Raw genomic sequence first — 16,880 nt, forward strand, 5'->3', positions numbered from 1 at the left:
CTTCACTCCGGGATGGTGCTCGCTCCCGGCTCGCAGGATTCTCAGCTCCTAACTCCCCGTGCTTTTGAACTCATCCTCTGCCGTCCATAGGGGTTTTTCCCTTCCCTCCTGGAGCAAAGCCGAGCGGGATAACCCGCTGATGGTTTCATCCGTCCACGCCAGCCCGGAATAAAATCTCGCTTTTAATGAAGCGCCAAGGAAAGCCGGAGCTCAGGACAATTCCCTGCCCGCCGGAGATCCCAATCTCGCCTCGCCGCCAGAGCGGAGCGGGCGCTGCCGCTCCATGAGCCGGCATTCCCGGCAGGGAGGCGAGCGCAGCCTGCTCCCGCATCCCTGGGGCCGGCACTCCCGGATCCCGCATCCCTGGGGCCGGCATTCCCGGATCCCGCATCCCTGGATCAAGTATTCCCGGATCCTGCTTCCCTGGATCAAGTATTCCCGGCTCCAGCATTCCCGGATCCCGCATTCCCGAATCCCGCATTCCCAGCTCCAGCATTCCCAGTTCCAGCATTCCCGTATCCCTCATTCCCAGCTCCAGCATTCCCGGCTCCATCATTCCCGACTCCGGCACTCCCGGACCCCTCATTCCCAGCTCCAGCATTCCCATATCCCTCATTCCCGGATCCCTCATTCCCAGCTCCAGCACTCCCGGATCCAGCATTCCCGGATCCCTCATTCCCTGCTCCAGCATTCCCAGCTCCAGCATTCCCGGATCCCTCATTCCCTGCTCCAGCATTCCCGGCTCCCGGGCTGCCCCGGCCGCCGAGGGAGCGATGGAAAATCCCTGAGCCAGCGCCTGGAAAATCCGTGCGGCAAAGGTACATCCCTGTCTCTGTTCAACCCCCCAAACCTCTTCTTTCTACCCCCTTTCCCTATTATTTTCTCTCTTGTTTTCCCTATTCTTTTCTCTATTGTTTTCCCCATTGTTACAGCGGAAAAAGCGATTATTATTATTAATTTTTTTTAGCCGGGAAGTCGCTCGGGTTGACACGTGCTTAGCAAAACAAACCCGTGCCTGTGTGGACTTCCAGGGAAAAATTCCCATTTTCCCTTGGCTCAGCCCCGGCTCGGCGATTCCAGCGGCGTTTGGGGACCCCTCGCTCCCCTCCCGGAGCAGAACGGGCTCATCCCTTGGGATAAACCCCGGGATGAGCCTCGGGGGGATCCAGAGGGGTTTTCCATGAGCCCCCCCCGTGTTTGGAACCCTCATTTCCATTCCAAACCCCCCGTTCTCCCCCCAGATTCCCGGTTTTTGGGGTCTCAGCCACAGGACGGGTTCTCCGGGTGATGGAGGCGCTCCCGGGCTGGTCCTGCCCCGCTTGGGTTTGGCAGGAGGCTGGGACTGTGGTTATCACTATTTTTAATTTTTAATTATTTTTAATTTTTTTTTCTGAGAGCCTCTCTATGGAAATGGGGCTCTTGACAGGTTGTTTTCCGAATGAAAGCAAAGGGAATAATTCTATTTGTTGGGAGTAAAAGAGAGTCACGGTGCTGCTGCTGCTGCTGCTAAAGAGCTTCCTGCTCTTCTTCGCTGTTAATTAAAAATGCTGCTCTTGAAAAGCTAATGGAATATTTTGGGTTGGATAGGATCTTAAAGCTCATCCTATTCCAAACCCTGATGTGGGCAGGGACATGTTCCACTGGTTGCTCCAAGCCCCACCCAGCCGAGGTTTGGATTAAATTAAATTAAAAATTAAATGAATTTCATAGATAAATAATTGTGTTTCCAGTTGTAGCCAGCGTATGTGCTCTTTCCTGCTTCAGTGGAGGGACTATTACCTATGTCTTAATAATTATTGCATTCCATTCCTAAATATTACCTGCCAATACAATGAGCTGGATAATTCTTTTCTATATCCACATAATTTCTGCTGAATGTTGGGAATTTTTACTTGGCAATGGACAGGGGCAGGTATGAAAACCTGCCCAAACTGTGGGAGTCCCTGCGGGAATATCCATCATTTTGGCTGATTTTCCCAGTGTCAGGAGCCCAGGCTGCGGTTCATTTTTTAAAATCACTTCAAGGTTCATTTTCAGGCCACACCAGCTGCTGGGCTGATGGATTGGGAACTTCCAGTGGGCAGAAGTGGCACAATAAATGCATTTTCTATATAAAAAATAATTATTCTGTTGCTTCAGAGAGTTCGTTCAGTGGGAATTGTTGTAAACCACAGAGATCCCAGTGGGAAGTGGGTGGAAATCCCCGGTGTGACTATTAGCACACCTTCAGAACAACCTGTGCAGGATTTTTCCCTGCTTTTATTGCTGTGGAAAAGCTGTTTTTCAGTGAGATGGGAGGACGTGGCTGGCTCAGAGCTGGCGCTGGTGGTGTCAGGGGGTCAGGCTGGCTCCAAGCTCGTGGAATCCCGTGGATCCCTGAGCCGTGCGTTATTTTCCTGCTGTGGAAACCCAGGGGTGCCATTCCAGGTCTGGAAGCAGCACAGGAAAATACAAATTTTGATGTTTTTCCAGGTTGTGGTCAGTGCTGAGCTTGCAGGGTCCAGCTCTGAGAGGGATCAGGGTTGGGGATGAGGTTTCTCCACCAGATCCGTGTTGTCTTGGCGGCGGAACGAACTGAAAACAAATCCTGGGTGAGGCAGACCATCCCAAAATGATTTAGCTCATTAGGACAGCTGGGATAAAATGATTCCCAACATCCTCTCATTAGTTATGCAAACACCAGGGACGGGGTTTAACCAGCCTTGCCCTCGGGCCTAACCCCGCTGCCTCCCTCCGGCCCCAGGAGGTGCCAGCAGGGAGGGAATCCAACCCTTCCCATTCCCACTGGATTTATTTTTTAGGCCAGTGCTGACATAAAAACATCTGAAGAGCCCTCCTGGCCACGTTACAGTGGGAGGCTTGTTCCCTGTAAATCTAAAACTTTATTTATGCGTCAGCGATCCGCTGCCTCCATTATTGGGCGCTCGCGTGTCTGATCTCCGGGCTGATTTCCTGCCACTCTCTGGTGTAAAACTGAAGGATAAGTTACAACAGAGCCTGGAAACTGAATAAATTATTTGCTTTCAGCTCTGCTCATCAGCAGGGCTGAGGTTTTCCAATGGAAACCCAAGTTGCATCCCACGATTTGTCGATTAATCCAGTTTCTCACGGCCTGGATGAATAAAGGGGTTTAAGGAGCACTAAAAATAAATGCTGGATGTCCCTCAAGATGATTTTTAGGACCTGGGGGCAGGAAGTTCTGACCTTCCTCCTTCTCCTGCCCTGTTTTGCTCCTCCTGTCTGTCAGATTGATGTGATGGGATGGGCACAGCAAATCCTTGGGGTCAAGGGATCCAAGGGCCGAGCTGGGCCCTGGAGAGCCCTGGGGAGAGTGGAAGTGTCTGCTGGAGCTGCTGATGCTCTGGCTCCACAAAACTCACTCAGGGAGACCTATTTAATGGAAATGAACTCATTTAGCTCGAAAACAAACTGTTATTTCAGCCCTGGGGCGGGCCCTGGGTGAGAGGTGCTGCGTCGGCCTTGCTGATTGGGATCTGCCTCTGGAATGAGATCCTGGCTTGCTGGGAACACTAAAGGCAGGTGGCAAGGTAGGATTTCTGGTGGCTCTTTGCCACTCTGGAGAGATTTTTACCTCATACAATCCCTCCTTGTGGTGTAATGGGAGAACAAGAGCAAAAGCACAAATAAACCCCATGATTGTACCATCACTTTTGAAAAGACTATTTTGAATTCCATGATTTTTTTTTTGGTAGCTTGAATGACAAGACTTGCTGGAAATCCATTTTTTTTTCCTACAAAGTGAATAATTCCTCATTATTTTTTTTCCTGTCCTAGACCCATTTTGCCCCTGGTGAGTTTTCTGTGTTTTTTGTGGCGTGGTGTGACCTACTCAGAGAGGAGCAGAGCCCTTATCCCTCCGTGGCCATATGTTCCAAGAAATAATCATAATTTTCCATCAGGGCTGCTATTTGGGCTCTTCCCTGTCCACTCTGTTGGCCCTGGTTGAGTTTTTATAAATCTGCTGTGGAAACTTGATGGGCTTCACAACAGAAATGTGTGTCTGGAGGCAGGACTCCTTCCCCACCAACAATAAAGTATTGTCAACCCCATAAAAATCTATTTTGGACATCTGTACGCCCAATAAACCCACGGTTTATCCCTTGGCACGTGTTAAAACGGGGACAAATCCAGTATAAATGGCTGTTTGTTCATTGCCCAGTGGTGCCTACGTGATCCCAGCTCAGCCCCTGCTCCAGAGATTCCCTGTGAATCCACAATATTCCCATTTATGGGGTGCCAGCAGTGCCAGGGCAGGGAGTTAAGAGTGGGGCTCTCTCCCAGGGGATGCTGCAGATGCTCTCAGCAGGAGCTGCGCCTCCTCCCCGGGCTTGGCTTCGCTGGAAAACTCGGGAAAGCCTCAAAGTTGGGATGGATTTGGGATGATGACATAAAATATCCCTCTTGCTGCTCCATCGGTGGGTATTATTCCTGAGTAATTTTTCCAGCGGCTTCCTAATCTTACATAAATTGCTAAATATTCTCTATGAGTTGCTAAATATTCCATATAATCTGCTAAATATGCTATAGAAATAGCTAAATATTCTATATAAATTGCTAAATATTCTATATAAAATGCTAAATATTCCATATAAATTGCTAAATATTCTATCTATATGATCTGCTAAGTATGCCATATAAATAGCCAAATACTCTTTATAAATTGCTAAATGTTCTATATAAATTGCTAAATATTCTATATAAATTGCTAAATGTTCTATATAATCTGCTAAATATTCTATAGAAATAGCTAAATATTCTATATAAATTGCTAAATATTCTATATAAGTTGCTAGATATTCTATAAAACACCTAAATATGCCATATAAATAGCTAAGTACTCTCTAGAAATAGCTACATATTCCATATAAGCTGCTAAATACTCTATATAAACTGTTAAGTATTCTCTATAAACTGCTAAATATTCTACATGAACTGCTAAATATGATAGGAAAAGATGAGAGGAATTACCTCACTTATAATTAAAATTTTATCACGTTTTCCTTTTATGTCTTTTATTGGTTTAATGCCAATTACTCCTGTATTTTATCAAATTTAGGGTAGGGTTTTTTTTTTGGTCTTTTTTTGCATTCTCCTCCTCTACAAGTGCCTTGAATAGAATAACATAAATTCCTCTCATGGAATTCTGCCTGCAATTATTTCCTATCGGCCAGCCCTGAGCTTTTGTGTGGCTCTGCTTTCATCTCCTGAGCTGCCGTGCAGACAAATTCCGGCTCTCAGGCAGGTGCCTGGCTCGCTGTGGGATGATCCCTGTGGATACTGCAGGGATTTGCCTGGAAAAATGGAAACATTTCAGCATCAGGCAGGTTGCAGAATCCCTGGGGTTTGTCCTGAGGAGGGAGTTAAGTGCTAAAAGAAAAAAAAAAAATTTAAATTAACGGAGGAAATTATTGGGATTCAGGATTGGTTTGCAATGCAGGGAATAAAAGGACTCTGGAAAAGGGGAGGTCATGGAAGGAGAGTGTTTTCCTGGTGGTTTATATCCAGAAATGCTGAAGGCTGCACACTCCTAATCTTGCCTCATTATGAGCTTATTAATTGTGGGGTTTAAATGCCCTGGGGCTATTTTTTAAAAGTCCTCAAAAATTTATTTTCTCTGGAAATTTCGTGAACTGCTGCTGTTAGTCCTTATTAACTAATTAATTAATTAACTTACTGATTGCGTTTTCCTCTGAAATAGTTGGAAATTTTAAACTCAGCCCCTGTTCCCTTTCATTGTTATTATTCCTTGGTCCAGGCAGAGATTCCCAGCTGGAATCGCCTCTCAGGGTGAGTGCAGTGTTTGCCAGCTCTGCTCCTGGAGTGCAGCTGGGGTGATTTCAGCTCACTGTCCTCCTGTGCCACAAAATTCACACTCCTGCTATGGAAATCAGGGATTTTTGGCTCTGGCTGGTGGAGGGAAGGGCTTGGCAAGCTCATTTTTGGTGATTAATCACCTGTAGGATGGATTTTTAATGTAAATATTGTGTGTCTGGAGGAGAAGGTGGAGTAATGCCATAAATGCATGCCACAAAGTCACCTGAAAATGAGGTTGGTAGGAAGGAGAAGGACAAGCAAACCAAAATATTTTCCATTAAACCCCTGGATTTCTCTTTGCCAGGTCCTGCGGATTTTAATTTATTTGTTGTTTCACAACCACAAACACAATTTTTGAATAAACAAAGCAAATTCCGCCAGGTTGCTCTTCAGACGTTATTTTTGAGGAATTGAATAAAACACTTTAAAAAAAAACCTTGAAGAAATACTTATTAAAATTTATTAATGAAATAAATCTGGGCAGATGTGCTTCAGCAGTGTTCCCAAAGAGCCCTGGTGGCACAGGGAACAATGGCTCTTGTCCCCAGAAGAATGGGAGCCCTTGATGAGATGTCAGCATCTCCAGACCTCGCTCTGTGTGCATCTGCTGCTCAAGTCATGGGGTCTCGTGGGCTCTCCTGGCCAGAATCCCAAACGGCAGCGCTTTAATTCCACAGCCCAAATATTGATTTAATGGGGGCTCTGCACGTGCAGTTTATTTAGACTTGATTTGTGTGTTTGTAGAAATGAAATTTGTTTGAGTGTCCCCACATAAGGCTGGTGGTAAATCTAAATATATGAAGTAAAAAGACCATTTTAACTTCTAGGTTTTAAATTTTTTTTTTGTATTACTCTGTTTTTATACAAATTTGGCCATTTTTTTGTGTTATTATGTATATTTAAATATTTAACGGGGTTGAATTTATTTTTGCACGTTTTATTTTCTCTATACCTACCAAGCTCTTTGTTTTTGTGCACAACCAACCTTTCCCAGCCTTCAACATTTCACCACAGGGCGTTTGTTTTCCTGGGATCCTTGTGCTCCTGTAACAAGATTCTAAAGGCAAACCAGTGCAGGGCTGGATTTCACAGAAATCCCGCCTGCTTTTCGGGCTCTCCTTCTTCCCAGACGTACATTTGGGGCTAAACTGCCGGGGAAGCAGATGCCAGTCTGCAGATATTAGGAGTTCAAATCTCTTGAGATGTCTTCATGCTCTTAAGGAGCTTCCAGCCCTCTCCAGGGAGATCCAAGGGGCGGCGAGGGCGGCGCTGGCGCGGGAGGAGAGGGTGAGCGCGGGGTTGGGATCCGGCGTTGGGAACCATCTGTAAATCCCAAATCTGGGCCCTTGGGATGCCCGCTGGGATTTTGTGGAGGTGTTTTCCAAGGAGGTTGCTTGGTGGGTAAGAGGTTTTTGGGGTGTCCATGGAGGTAGGGATGAAGGGAGGTTTGTGGGGAGTGAAAATGTTGCGGGTCCGTCACATCCCAAGGAAAGGTTAAGCGGCCTTGTCGTCCTCATTTTACCTCCTGTCTCTGCTGGGTGATGAATGTGTGTCCATCCATAAATATACAAAAATTACATCTAAAATATATGTTTTATCTACCTAAAATATCTATTTTATCCATCTAAAATATCTGTTTTCTATAACTCTGTAAAGCCTGTACACAAATACAGACATCTCCATATTGGTCAGTTGGCCTTCAAGGACGGAGAAGGCTTTAAAGCTGTTTTTTCAGCTGCATTCTAAGGATGGAAAAAACCCCAAAAGTTTCACTGCTATTAAGATGTTTTCAGCTTGTATCTACCAAGCCATGCTCTGCTTAAACATTTAATAGGGTACAAAGCATCTTTGGGGCATTTCATGATGTTTTAAAAATTAATATCATCATCTTCTTATTTTTTTCAGATAACAGATTTTTTAAAGAGCTTTTACCTTGGGTTTAGATCTAATATTCAAGTGGGAAAAGGGAAAGAAGTGGTTTTTCAGTGTTTTTTATCCTTGGGAGTGTTTTTTTGTGGAATTGCTCTATGCAGCAAATTTTAATTGAGGCAACCAAGAGTGTTTTTAATGAATGAATATTTATCTGCTTTGAGTTTTATATCCACTAAAATATTTTATCTGGAAATGACATTTGCTGTTGTTTGGTTTGATGTTCAGACAAGGCCTTGGATTTTTGGGACTGGCAAAACAAAAATCTTGAGCATGACCCAGTTTAACAGCAAATTCCCAGCGACATTCCTGGCTCCAAGAACACCACAAAGTCTGAGGAAGTTGATTTTTATGACTTTGGGTCTTATCCTGGCTTGTAATTCCATCTTTTGAGACGCTTAAGAGTTTTCTCTCTTCCTTTCTCTGTTGGATTTTGGGATTTGGGGTTTTTTTGTGTCTGGTGAAGTACTGATGGGAGTGCAGGGTTTCCTTGGCTGAGGTAGCTGGAGGATGTTCCCATCATGGAATGTTCATTGACTTCCCAACCTTCCCTTCCTTTCCAGCCTGGCCAAATGCCCTCATGGATCCAAGTGAGAAGTTGTAACTTGACAAAATCCTCTTTTCCCTAGGGAACCCTACTGAAAATGGGATCTGAAGGATGAAAAAGGGGAAAATAAGCAACACCACAGGCTGGACCCAGTTGGTTTTTTTCCCTGTCTGCAGTGAAAGGGCACTGGGGGAACCATGGGGTGGGATTTGGTGGTGGGAACTCCCCATGGATGGAGCTGGGCCCTGTTTCTCCCCTCACCTTGAAAGTCTGCAGGCAGTAAAACTTTTTTAGCACTTCTAATAATTGAAAAGTCCTGATTTCCTCGCTGGAATTAAATGCCTTTTAGTGGATTAGTTTGAACCACATCCACTAAGAGCTTGATCATCTGCCAGCCCCGAGAGTTGGGCCAAAGCTTTGTAAATTAATGAGCTCAAGGTGATTAGGACAGGTTGGGTGCTTTGGACCCTGCACCAAATTGTCCCCGTGCAAGGTGTGGAGCTCTGGGCGTCTGTCACTTCTTTTTCCAATTTTCATTTGGATTCCTTGGCTGGGAGGGGATTTTGGGAAGGGATTTTCCTGGTTTGGCTGCCAAAACCATGAAGGGAAGTGGGTGATGCCACATGAAAATAATATTGAGGTCCCAAAAGTAGAAGCAACATTATAACCACACTTGTTTCTGGGATAATTCCAATTCCAGTCTCAATCCAAGGATATTTATCTTTGTATTAGTCCACAGGATGTTTTATGGGAACATGAAACACCTGAAAACTCTGTGGGAAGGGGATTTTAAGTCTTGCAGCCACGTTTTTGTGTGAATGGAAAAATGTCTTGGGACAAATATGTTGGTACATCTTTATTTAAAATGTGGGATTTCCACAGAGTTTCGTGGATAGTGGAGCATCTTCCCCATGGATTCTTGGCTCAGAGTCAAGGAGAGGAACTGAGCTTTTATTACCCAGCAGGGCAAGTTGTGGCGATGGCTTTAGCACACATTTCATCTGTAATTTCTTTCTAAAAATGTGGTAACTTGCAGTAAAATGTGGCTTTCCTTGGAGGCAGGGAAGACTGGCGTTTCCTAAACTCTCAGGTGATGGAATCTGATTTCCTACTGGTGTTTGTGGTCCCGAGGACAGTTTGATGGATTTGAGGGTGAATGCCTCATTCCCAAGGCTGATCCCACAGCTGCCTGCTGCTTTGCATCCTGCATCTTCAGGAAATGAGAGCAATTCCAAACTGAGTTTAGTTTAAATCCAGTTTAGATTTTTTGTTTAAAATTCCTGATAATTGTGTTCATTGGTGCCAGTGTTTATCCTCAGTTTTTCCTTCTGATCAACATCCATGGAGGATGGCTGGAATTAGAGAATTCTCTCCAATCCAAACCATTCCATAACTCATATTTTCATTGCTTTTCCAAGGAAATTTTTCCTCACAGCCCTTCCCCTGTTTCTCTGAGCACGGTTTGTGCTGTTGGGTATCAGAAGCTCTCTGGAGGGAGGATTATTTTCAAGGTGATCTGTCCTGAAAAGATTCCCTGTGCTTCCAGCAGCTGTCAGCAGGATCTGGCAGGGCTGGGCCAGCACCCTTGGGTCTGTCTGAGCTGTGTTTGTTGGATTTCGCATGTTATTTTGAAGTGTTTTGGGTAAGAATTTAATATCTACTTATTATTTTCAAATCCAAAATTCCTGCAACTCACCTGGCCGGATAATACAGCACTTCCTGAGCTGGTTTTGGGTCTCTGATGTGTAAAATTGAGCACTGAGGTTGCTTAAAGAAAACATCACCAGGTCTTTGGCTGCTGGTGGTGAGAGAGAAATTTCCTGAGTCCAGACCTTCATGGGTGGGACCTTCTGTGGCAAATCCTGGGGTGAGAATTTGGATTATCCCTCAGGTGAGACCTCACCTGCAGAGCTGCCTCCAGCTCTGGATCCAACATCAGAAGGTTCTGGAACAGATCCAGAGGAGGCCCTGGAGAAGCTCCAAGGCTGGACCCCTCTGGAGCCAGGCTGGGAGAACTGGGAATGTTCCCCTGGAGAAGGGAAGGCTCCAGGCAGAGCTTCCAGCACATTCCAGGGCCTGAAGGGGCTCCAGGAGAGCTGCATTTGGACTGGGGACAAGGGATGGAGGGACAGGAGCCAGGGAATGGCTCCCAGTGCCAGAGGGCAGGGATGGATGGGACACTGGGAACTGGGAATTGCTGGCTGGGCTGGGATTGCCAGAGCAGCTGGGGCTGCCCCTGGATCCCTGGCAGTACCCAGAGCAGCAGCCTGGGGTGGTGGAAGGTGTCAAGGTTGGAACTGGATGATCCCCAGGTCCCTTCCCACCCAAACCATCCCACTGTGTCTCCACGCTGCATCTCCCACCCCATTCCATGTGCTCCAGGTGTGGGAATCGAGCAGCTCCTTGGGAATGGCTGGGCTGGGAGCTCCTGCCAGAACCTCTCTGGGTCTGTGCCCTGATTGAAACACATCCCAGAAGAGCCCACACTGGGTTTCTGCTCCGGAGCTGATGGGGTGGTAAGGTGGGAGCTGATGGGGTGGTAAGATGGGAGCTGTGCCTGGAGCTGGACATCGAGGTTCCTATGAACCCTCAGGAAAAATGCTCTTTTGTTCCCAGTTTTGCACAGGAAGCTCATTTTGGCTTCTTTTAGTATCACAGCTCGATCTGGCAGGGAGTCAGAGCTCCAGCTCCATGACCTCATATCTCTGGCACAGAGCTCCACAAAGCAGCCCCTGATAATAAATGAAAAATGTGAAGTATCTGCAAGGCTGTCATAACAGGAGAAGGTTGTACAGCACATTTTTTATTTCTTCTCTTCCCCTTCGAGGTGAAAAATGAATTTTTCTGAGCTGTGATCAGGATTCCAGCAGATGAGAAAAAACAGGGGGGGAGTTCTGGGTTTTGCTCTGTTCCCTCTGTGGCTGTTGGGGCTGAAAATCCACCTGATCTCCCAGAGTGCTGCCTCCACCTCCACATTTATCAGGGAATTGGAGCCACGAGGGGTGAATTAATGGATATTTTCATATTTATTTTCATATTTTTGGCTGCCTTCCATAAATTTAGGAAGGGATCTTAAAGCTCATCCCATTCCACCCCCTGCCACAGGCACCTTCCACTATCCCAGGTTGCTCCAAGCCCTGTCCAACCTGGCTTAGGAATTTTACTTTATTTTTATTATTTTCCTTTAGGTACTTTATAATTATTATTTATTGAAAAATCAAAGCAAATAATTAAAACATTGATTATTTCCTATTCTCAGGCAAACAATTTTCATGGCCAGGCTGGGTGAAATTTTAAGATGTGGAAGAAACAAATTCCCTGTGGAGGGATGAGACTTTTCCTCTTTACCTGTTAATTCTGTTGCATAGAGGAGAAGGCCTGGATTATATAAACAAAACCAAACTGTTCAAACTTCTCTTTGTTATTTTTTTTTTTTTAAATTTATTTCTCTGACACTTTGACCTGGAGCAATGCTTTTGGCCAGGTGATTCTGGTAAACGAAGAGCACACACCTGAGCAGAGGTGGGAAATTGTTCCCTAATTAATCAATTAATCCCTAATTAATTCCTGGTGCTCCTCCCACTGCTGGGTGACTTTAAAGGAGCTCAGGGAGCTCCTGGTCCCTGGTTTGGTCCTGCTTACCTTATCCTGCTGCTCTGGAGTCCTTTGGTTCCCTGTCCTCGACACAAAGGTAATTTTTTAATCACTTTTTTGATTTCTGAGGGTTTTTATGGAGAAGATGAAGGACCTGGATGGCAAAGGAGGAGTTGGAACTGCTCTGCTTGGGCTCCAGTGCTTGGGAGGCCAAATTAATTAATTTAGGAGTTGTGGTGCTCAGAGCTGTGGCCTCAGCTATGAGTTTATGTGTAGAGCTGCACCGGGGGTAGGAGGGGCCAAGATTTTGGGTGGATTTCAAGATTTCTGTAGAGTCTGGGTCCTGCTCCCACTCAGGCTTTGCAGGAGGATTCTCCTGTCCCTGATGCCTCAGGTTTTGGCTTTTATTTAATTTTTCAGACTCTGTGATGCTTTAGTGTGCAGCTCTGAGCTTCGCATTCAGCGTTGCTGAACTCTGTGCACAGAGCAGGGAGACAAAACAATTCCTGCTCCAGCTGGGCACCAAGGACAAATGACCAAATCTCAGCCCAGGAGCACAAACCCCGTGGGCTGGAGAGAGAAAAACAAGCAGGGTGGGACTGCCTGGGCTAAAGCTGGAATGGGACAATGAACTGCAAGGGGCAAATGGAGCAGAACTGATCCCAGGGACAGACCCCGGCAGCGCTCGTGCATTTTGGGGCCATTTTGGTTCATCTTGGGTGCAGCCCTGGCTGGGCTCTGGTGCTGCCCAAGGTGGATCCATGGAGGAGATGCTGTGAATGAATCCCTGCTTTATTCTGGGGCTCTGTCCAGCCTCTGCTCCAGGGCAGCCTGCACAAGGTGTCACCACCGCTCAAGGCCTCAGTGTCCCGCTGGGGTTTGAGGCCAGGGGGATTTCCTGCTAATTCCAAGAAAAACAGAGCAGCTGAAGTGTCTACTCCTGAGAATTTCTGGTTTCCACCTGGTTTTGGAGTCATTTATTTTGGAATATATTAGCAAATCTTCCTGACTTCCTGACTTCTCCTCCATTTGCATCTTGCAGTTTATTGTCCTGGGCCTGGGCAGCCCCGGCCAGGGCCTCACCACCCTCACAGGGGAGGATTTTTCCCAATGTCTCGTCCAATTCTCCTCTCTCTCAGTTTAAAGCCAAAAGTTGTGGCTGCCCCTGGATCCCTGGCAGTGCCCAAGACCAGGCTGGATGGGGTTTGGAGCCCCCTGGGACAGTGGAAGGTGTCCCTGCCATGGCGGGGGTGAATTGGGATGAATTTTAAGTCCCTTCCAACCCAAACATTCCATGATTCCTTGATTTTATATTATAATATGAATCATGATATTAAAGTACAGGATAATCATAATAATATGCAATTCGATGTAACAATAAATTATAATATTTTCATATATAATCACTGCAACCAGCCCTGACACACTGGCACTGCCAACTGCAGGCCTTCATTTCCAACTGTGACCGGAGTTGGCTGGAAGTGCTCACAGAAAGAATAATATTTCTTTTTCTAAATATCTTTTTTCAGTTATTAGTTTGAGATATTTACATAATTAGACATCATGGAAGTTAAAGCAGTGTTTCAGTGCCAAAACCTCTGTCTGCTGGTGAGCCTGGTCATTGTATTAGCAAGTTATCTATATTTTTATCTAGAATATCATTGGAAAGGCCATCATTCCCTAAAGGAATCCTGATCTGATTGATTTTTTCCATGAGGCCTCAGTGACGTATAACAAAAACTAATTAAAAGAGTGGCACAAAAACTAATTTGGAATTCCTTTTATCACACCTGTTTCCATGTATCCTCTGAACCAGTGGATTTTTGAATTTTCAGCCCATTTTCTAGTCAGTCTGTTGGCTTTAGGGAGCAAATTTTTATCATGCTTTAATCTAGGCTGTTTTAATTTAAGTTTTTTTTCTTTTCTGTAATGTTGTGGACTGGCCAGGTTGTGCTCTCTGCTCTGTCTTGCGTAGTCTGTGTTGATCCAGGGGCAATCCTTTGGTATTCCCAAGATTTCTTCACCCTTCTGGAGGTGGTTTCTCAATGATTACAGGGCTAGAAAATAAATATAATAAAATATAATTATTTCAGCATATTGTTTGAGTTGGGAAACAAAACCATACAAAGCTTTAGTTCAAATATTTTAAATTTAAATGGGTTTATTTTGTCTTAAATATTCCTTTGTGTTTATTGAGGTAAAACATTGAAGTCTTGTGGAATGACTTTCTCGGAAGCCTCTTTTGTCTCAAGGAAAAACAGGAAGAGGTGCCCTTGGAGGGTCATTATTTCCAGTGGAATTTGTTACTCTCAGAATGGAAATAATTGGCAGAAAAGGTCAATTTGTGAGAAATCAGCAGCTGAAAAATGTGGGTATTTTCAACATTTCCCTGGTCAGACATGAATTCCTACAGAATTTGGGGCAGGATGAGAGCAGAGATCAGATCTGATGGAAACCAATAAATCACGGGGAACACGTCAGTGGTGACACAGGGAAAGTGGCCTGTGGAATTCCAGGTGATTCATGAGGGAAAATGAAGCCATGCTGAAATCAGGGGGGCACATTTTGGGAAGCTTTTGTGCTTTTAGCGTGTTCTGGAGGTGAGTGTTTGAGGCAGATGAGTTGGAGCACGATTTTGAGGGATTCTTCATATAGGATAACATCTCTGAGCTGGCAGACTCCTGAATTCCTGGTGTTGTTCCAAAAACACCTTGGGAAAGTGGACTTGGTCATGCCAAGGGGATGAGGCATTCAGATCTAGCATGGGGCAGGGCAGACGAGGAGAGGTTTAAAGTTTAATTAACACCAAGGAGGGGTTAGGTTTTTAATTGATGTGCCAAAAAAAGCTTCTGTTTTCCTCATTTGGTTATGGGGTGAGGTGGAAAGAGATGTGGGGGCCTAAAGGGGCAACAGGAGAAGGAATTTGGACAAGGGATGGCAGGACAGGACACTGGGAATGGCTCCCACTGCCAAGGGCAGGGATGGATGGGTGATTGGGAATTGGGAATTCCTGGCTGGGCTGGAATTCCAGAGCAGCTGGGGCTGCCCCTGGATCCCTGGCAGTGCCCAAGGCCAGGCTGGAGCAGCCTGGGATGGTGGAAGGTGTCCCTGCCATGGCATGGGGTGGAATTGATGCCTGGAGAAGGCTGCCCAAGAACAGAGCTAAAGAATAAAGCAGGGATTCATTCACAGCATCTCCTCCATGGATCCACCTTGGGCAGCACCAGAGCCCAGCCAGGGCTGCACCCAGGATGAACCAAAATGGCCCCAAAATGCACGAGCGCTGCCGGGGTCTGTCCCTGGGATCAGTTCTGCTCCATTTGCCCCTTGCAGTTCATTGTCCCATTCCAGCTTTAGCCCCTGCAGTCCCACCCTGCTTGTTTTTCTCTCTCCAGCCCACGGGGTTTGTGCTCCTGGGCTGAGATTTGGGTCATTTGTCCTTGGTGCCCAGCTGGAGCAGGAATTGTTTTGTCTCCCTGCTTTGTGCACAGAGCTCAGCATCCCTTAAACATTATCCCTTTTACACTAAAGCAGCACAGAGCCTGAAACATAGAAAAGCCAAACCTGAGGTGTCAGAAAGGGGTCACCTTTAAGGTCCTTCCAACCCAAACCAGTCTGGGATTCCATCAAAATTGTTCCAAGCACTTGGGTTTGTCTCCATCCTGAACATCCCATCCCCTTCCCAGCTCAGCTCCTGCTCTCTTTCCCTGCTGACCTCAAGCAGTGCCCAGCCCTTTGTCCTGGCTCCTGGCTGTGTTTATTATCCTTCACTCCCCTGATTTTTATGCTTATTTTCATTTTTTATTTTTATATTACCCAAACCAGGGTTTTCCATTCTCGTGGGGACTGAGTGTTGTCCTCGTGACCCTCAGAATTTATCTCATGAGCATTCCTGGAAGATCCTCAATTATTTTCCCATCCCTTTTTTTCTGAGCCCATTTTTAGGAAGCTTTATTCATGCCAGCATGTTTTCTGCCACAAACCAGAAATATTCTGCTTATTGTGAATAAAATGCTGTTATTTTGGAAAAGTTTCTGTTATCCAGGCACTGTGGTTTCAGGAAAATTCACTTTTTCTATCCTTGGACACTGATGTTATTTGCAATTAACCCTGAATAAAACCAGCAAGTAATCCATGAGCTCCAGGGATTTTTTTTTCTGGTGGGTTGAAGCAACAATTGGATGAAAAAAAATAAACAACCCCAAAGGCCCCTAAAACCCACCAAAATAACTGAATAAACAACAACAAAGAAATCCTTTTGTGACATTGCTTAAAAATTGCAAAGTTTGTTTTGGGGTGAAATCCATTAGAATGAGAGCCTGGTTCTCTGCTGACAGAACTGTTGAGTAGCTTGGTTTATTTTATGTATTAAATAAATATTAAATATGTAATTAAATTATTTATTTATTAAATAAATATTAATATTAAATTAAAATTAAATAAATTAATTAAATTAATCTGTTTACTCTTACTGAAAATAAATTTGTGCCTCAGCTTTCTGACCTGCTGGCAGACAATTATAGATCACAGGGATATGTTTCTGTTTAGCTGTGGAACATAAAATGATTTTTCATTATAATATTGTGATGTGCCCATGCTTTTCATTATGTGATAAATACACATTAACATTTATTGACAGTGTTTATCTACAAGGGAAATGCAGGGAGGGTAATGAACTTGTGTGAAAATGGAATTAAAAATTAAATATACAAGGAAATGGATGCTGAGGGAGTGAAGTGTCCCTGCTTTATTCCTGGAATTTTCTACAGTTAATTCACTTTATAAATAGCTTCCTCCAAATTGAATTTGCAGCAGCAAAATTGTTCATTTTAGCATCAGAAAAGTGAATTAATATTCAGTTATTCAGAGCATTTTGTCCATCTGTACATTGTAATGACATAAATGAAAAGGAGTGACTTTCTGCACAAGGGTAAAGAATTTTCTGTGGGAAGGCACCAGGACTCAGCTTTCCAGG

General features: G+C 45.0%; 1 protein-coding gene across 2 annotated transcripts in view; it reads left to right on the top strand.

Moving 5' to 3' along the window:
* Positions 1–654: 654 nt before the first annotated feature.
* The window catches only part of LOC131085796 (ly6/PLAUR domain-containing protein 6-like), a 31,097-nt gene continuing 14,871 nt past the window's right edge, over positions 655–16,880 (top strand). Inside the window, exon 1 of one of the 2 annotated variants that reach the window (XM_058028276.1) lies at positions 655–818. The gene's annotated coding sequence lies outside the window, so the exon portion shown is untranslated. Of the gene's footprint in view, positions 819–4,353; positions 4,437–16,880 lie in introns of those variants that run through there. The other variant, XM_058028277.1, reaches the window with a different exon arrangement.

This window comes from Melospiza georgiana, chromosome 7, assembly GCF_028018845.1.
Source record: "Melospiza georgiana isolate bMelGeo1 chromosome 7, bMelGeo1.pri, whole genome shotgun sequence".
Taxonomy (NCBI): domain Eukaryota; kingdom Metazoa; phylum Chordata; class Aves; order Passeriformes; family Passerellidae; genus Melospiza; species Melospiza georgiana.